At 34.8% G+C, this 6,000-nt stretch overlaps 1 pseudogene; it reads left to right on the forward strand.

Annotated features, from left to right (window-relative positions):
- The first annotated feature begins 300 nt into the window (after positions 1–300).
- LOC120143314 lies at positions 301–4,539 on the forward strand (annotated as a pseudogene).
- The last annotated feature ends 1,461 nt before the right edge of the window (positions 4,540–6,000 follow it).

Here is a 6,000-nt window from a genome sequence, read left to right on the forward strand (position 1 = left end):
AAAATCTAAAATTCAATTTTTTTGATTTTCAGATAATCCAAAATTAAAATTTATCCGATTTGAATCCGAACTAATTATCAAGATTATTTTAAATATCCTATCCAAATTATCCAAAAATAAAAAAATTAATCGAATATCTAACTTTTTAGATCCGATCAACAGATAACATATCAGATCTTTTTGCAGACCCTCTCATTGTGTGGAAAAAAAATCTAAACAAGTGAGAAGGTTCCGGAAAAGATGCTAAATATCTTCAAAATTTGTTCTGCCATTGAAGAATGGTCTTTTTCATTTGTTTACGATCGAGACTTTCTTTTGTTTTCTTTACCATTTTGTTGATCAACAAATTCTTGTGTTCTTCACACAAAAACTATTTTTTTTATTGTTTAACTCTTATGGCTCTCTCCGCTGTTTCTTCTCTATCATTTCCCCAAAACTTACCACACTTCCTTGCTTCCCACTCATTTCCCCTCTCTCACTCTCGTCCAATTTCCTTTCTTTTCTTTCAGACACCGCCTCCGCCACCAAGAAGCATCCATAACCACCCACCAAGAGCTCTGAGGGAATGGCAAGAATACGAGGAAGCAGTGAAGAAGAAGGACTTAGCTACCGCTCTAAGGTTCCTCGTATCCATTGAAAAAGACAACAACGACAACCCTGTTGAGGAAAATGGCTCCTTATCCACTCGGTCACAACTCGGCGATTTGAATCTTCTCGGTGGGTCTGTGAGGGATTGGGAGGTCTTGGACACGTGCCTCAATGCTGATGACATGAAACTTGTTGGCACTGCTTATGAGTTCCTTAAGGTCAAAGGTCTTTTACCCAATTTTGGAAGATTCAGTAGCATCGGTAAATAAGTTACTTCCTATATTCATGCTAAATTAGTACTGTTAGTATTATGTTTGATTTCTAGTAACTTCTAGACGCTGATTTGATATCTTGATTTCTAAATTTTGTTCAAAGCAAATTGGTACCTGAGAGTGTGTCCCTATTGTATCCTGGTTCAAGTAGAAAACATTCAATATACAGAAATAATTTAATGGCCTGTGGGATTGGTATATATTGTCATGATTTCCCGAACATTACAAAAATATTTTCTTTTGGACCAAGCACAATGTGGTGCAGTTAGTTTGGTCATTGGCTATATCTTACTTTACATGCAATGTGTAAACTAGCATATATAATTTCACTTGATAATGATTTCTTAATTAGTTTGATGTCTCTGTGAGCTCTTCATAGTTTTAATTTGCTCTCTTTTATGCATAATTTGTGTCGCATGTTTTCTTATTGATATATGGTCCATTGTGTATGAATGAACTGTAAATTAAACAAATTAGATGATTTCAATGTAGTTAACTGTGAAAAGCAAGTTTTACCATCGTATTTGTTGGCTTGGTTTTCAATTCATTTGCTTGGTTCCTTGTTTCTAAAGAGCCATGTTTTATACCTGGATTCTAAATGCTGATATACTTTATAACTGTCATCAATTGCTACTACTGATCTGCTGCACTAGCTTTTTAAATTTTTGGCTTATCATACTGCGAGTCTGTTGGCCTTTCCAGCTAGCACTTATTTGCATGATAGACTATCAAACATGTAATCTTAATGCTGTGGTTATTTTTGTCTTAGATGTTGATGTGTACGTAATAGTGTCACATGTTTCTTAGTTTTGGGAAAGAATACACCAGTTACCATCATTCTTTGCAATAATACTCAAATGAAATATCCTCAGTGATGATATCTGAGCAATTTTATTCCAACTATATTCTTGAGCTACTAGGACTAACAGCAGTGTCATGAGATTCCCCACCCCTAACATATTGATTTGTAATTAACTGAAATCATATTTCTAAATAACTAAGATGGTGCATAAATAATTTCCTACATTCTGCAGTTTTGGAGGGGACTAGGGATGTTACACCTTCTGTGTTGAAGTCTTCTACTGGGCTAGAAGGTATATATCTATATTAATTTCCTAAGGTGGTCTAATTTGTTCTATCTGGTAATTTTGACTTGATGTGATGAACCTTTCCACCCTTATAATCAGCTTCTAAACTTTCTCCAAAGAAGTGGGGTCTTTCTGGAAGCTCAAGTTTGTATTGGCTGGTTTACTTGGTGGGCTTTCCTTTATACTCCAACAAGGAATTGATATCAGGCCTCAACTTGCAATTATAATGGGGCTAGCCTTCACAGACTCTACCCTCCTTGGTGGTACCTGTTTAGCTCAAATCTCGAGTTATTGGCCTCCATATAGGCGTCGGATTCTAGTTCATGAAGCAGGGCATCTATTAGTAGGTAGGTGATCAATTGTTTGCTTTTTATGTCAAAGCAACTTGTACATACAAACCAAAACATTGAATGTTAGTCTTTAAATAAGAAATGCCTTATTTCTTATATTTAGAACCTGTCGTGATTTCATCTGTTTCTACAACACTGTTATTTGAATTTATTTTGTGTTGCTTGAAGCATAATTGATTCTGTAAGTTTATTTACAGCTTATCTTATGGGTTGTCCTATTCGTGGAGTGATTTTAGACCCAATAGTTGCAATGGAAATGGGCATCCAAGGGCAGGTATTTAAGTTATCATTTGTTGTTTTCGTGGACCTTCTCTTCTCTATGCTATTGGGAGCCTGCCTCCTTCACTGTGATGTGATCTATTTCACTATTCTTGAGACAACTTATCAAGATGAATATTAAAATAAGGGCTGCAGTTTTGCATGAACTAATGTTAGTATTAGAGTGACCCTTTTTTTATTTTTATTTTTTGTATCTAAGCAAACGATTCAGTGTTCTTTCTTTTAATTTTGTGTGTGTCGGATACAATGTTGTCAAGGGTGCAATATGTATGTGTGAATTTTTCTAATATATAAGTTAAGATATATAATATACTCTAAAGTGGAGTCTAGTTTATATACAAAACAAGAAACTTTGTTATTGGTCAATATGCATGATTACCTTATGGTTAATGTTTGTTGAAGGGTGATAACCATGAGGCGGCAGTTCGCCAATTTCTTTAGCTCTAGACCTCCACCTGGTTGTCCAATGAAGAAAAAATGCATGTGAAATTCAATCAGGTGGGTTTCTTTATGACTATCGTCTTACAAAAAAGTGTGCCTAGGTGCCCCAGCTGTGCGCCTGTTTGAATGGGCCTGGCCTAAAGGGTTTGAGGTGCTTTTGTTGAATAATGCTAAGGCACAGGCGCACTTAGGCTCAAACCTTGACAATACCGGTCAGATTAAGATGCATGTGTCATAGGATCAAGTCGCTTTACATTTATATGTTATACATAGAATATATTGATAACATTTGTCGGGATTCTTAATCAGGTTTGATTTTCTTAGTTCTAATATCTCAAAATCCTCTTATTTTAACTTGTCTTTTATGTTACCTTGAATTATGTATTAGTTTCACACCTGAAAAAGTAAAACTAAAAACTCTATTGCTAAGGTGGTCTAGGATGCCTGAGTGGTGAGCTGGTCATGGTCTTGTCACCAGATATTTTTGCATGAAGCTGGAGGCTAGTAGCCTTCTTGAATTAAGCATGATGTTTTCTGCAAAGCATATAACATTTTATTTACCCTTTCACGTTGTATTGGCTCCTGATAATGTACTGCTTATGTATTCCCTCTTGCTTGTCTTTGAGATGATGTTTTAAGGAATCTGGTTACTTTTTATCAACATATGACAGTGTTACTTGAATGATCCCGAATTCTGCCCATTTTTACAGGCTGGAACTCAGTTTTGGGATGAAAAAATGAATAATGAAATGGCAGAAGGACAATTGAGTGGTTCCACCTTTGACAGGTTGGTAGGACAAGTTGGTTCCCATTTTTCATATATGAAACAATTTAACATAATTTTATACGCTGTTGAAAATATTTCATATGGAATACTCTGTTCAAACCGAATTCAAACTTTAACCATGCTGTTCTCTCTTGACCTTGAAAAAGCTTTACCATGTTCTATAAAATCAAATTAGCCCTCCACTTTATTGTCGCACCAAAGGTTGGTTCTGATTGCCGCGTGACCTTTAATTCTGTGTGCTGGCACTTGCTCATGGCAGGTCATCAGCAGCTATGCAATAATATGTTTTTTCTTTTGAATGATTGTGTGTTTAATGAAGGCCTAAACCTGAAATAATTATAATGTGGAATGATTTATTGGGCAGATACTGCATGGTACTTTTTGCTGGCATTGCAGCTGAAGCTCTTGTTTATGGTGAAGCTGAGGGTGGGGAGAATGATGAGAACTTGTTTAGAAGCATCTGTGTACTTCTGCAACCCCCTCCCTCTGTAGCACAGGTACCATCTTGGCATTGGTAGTTGTCAACTTTCTGTGATATTGTTTTCGAGATATAATATTGACCGAGTTTCCCGTTGAAGATGTCAAATCAAGCGAGATGGTCAGTGCGACAGTCTTACAATCTGCTTAAATGGCATAGACGTGCTCATAGAGCTGTTTTCAAAGCTATGGAAAGTGGCGGCAATCTTAGTGTCGTAATTAGGAAAATCGAGGAAGTCATGTCTTCCAGCAGATGAAGTATGGAAGTTGCAGGTTTACTGGTCATAAGAGGTAATGATCCTGTATTATCTATTTTTGTTGGTCATCCTCATTTTTGAGTAATATGAATACACCGGATCTCTCTTTCTTTGCCAGGGTGAACTGAAATTGGAGTTTGTGAATAAAATACATGAAGCAATACTAACCACGGTCCTTATTTTGTAATCTTGGCTCGTTCTTCCTTGTTGATGGTGGTGTTATTTTATCATGGATTTAGGTTGAAAAAGTAGTTGATGTAGGAATTTTTAGGGTCTGTGATCATTGTCAGTTGTGATCAATTGTCGACGACGGAGACCATAGTGACAATGGTTTGACAAATTAAAAAGAGAATCAATGAAAAAGTAAGGAGATTTTTTTTTCTAACTAAAGAAAATGACTTTTTTATTCATGTATATCGATAGAAGACGGTCGAGACGGGCTCAACTCGGAAAAGGTTTGTCTTTACCCAAAAATGATTTGATTTGTGCTTGTCTAAAACACTTTGGGGTGGTCCGAAAAATTCTCAAGTCTTTGAAATCTCGATGGATTTTTTATTTGTTGTTTTAGGTTGGGTACGATCGAGTACTTTAAAAGGAAACATTAGAGGTAAAATTTCTTTACAATAAGAATAAAAGTCAAAATAATTATTTAATAAATCTTCAAAAATATATCTCGAGAAGAAGATGAAAACTTGGGGGCATGAAAATGAATTATTATTGTCATATCTTAGACCCGGTTTGGACGTTATGTTCAAATCTAGACGGTTACATATCGTGTTCAGAAATTTTTTTCACATTTAAAATAACGTTAAAATTCATATAACAGTATAATATGAAATTAGTCATAAGAAAGATTCATACGATAATATATATATCATAAAATTGTACAAAACATATACATAACAAAATATTGTAATATCGATATATCGAGACAGTAATAAAAATATGTGGCACCAAAATATAACAAAAAGACATAGAAATATATAGTGGTATAAAAATAAGAGAAGTCAGTCTATTTGATGCCAAGTCTGTTATCATATGAAAATGTTAAAATTTACAAAATGAGTTAAAAAAAAATCAGTTTACTCCTTACAATGTATAAAAATATACATATAAAATACTTTAGTAAAATCAATTTATCAAACATGAACATTACACCCATCCGTTCACCAAAATGTGTAGATTCCCCAGAATTATACACCCATTTGTACACGATAAGGGCATTCTACACACAACATAAAGACCTGCAGTAAGGACTTATCCTGAGCACAAAATAGAAGAGCCTACGATAAGGTCTTACAAGTCATAGACTAGGCCTGATAAATTCCTCCAATAATACTCCAATGACAGTAATAAACATATATGTATTCGAGTGAAAACGATAGTTTAATTCATTAAAACATAAAAATATTCCAAACTCAGAAATCAGATACAAAAAATATAGAAATCAGATATCATATC

Source organism: Hibiscus syriacus, unplaced genomic scaffold (genome assembly GCF_006381635.1).
Source record: "Hibiscus syriacus cultivar Baekdansim isolate YM2019G1 unplaced genomic scaffold, ASM638163v2 tig00110840_pilon, whole genome shotgun sequence".
NCBI classification, from domain to species: Eukaryota; Viridiplantae; Streptophyta; class Magnoliopsida; order Malvales; family Malvaceae; genus Hibiscus; species Hibiscus syriacus.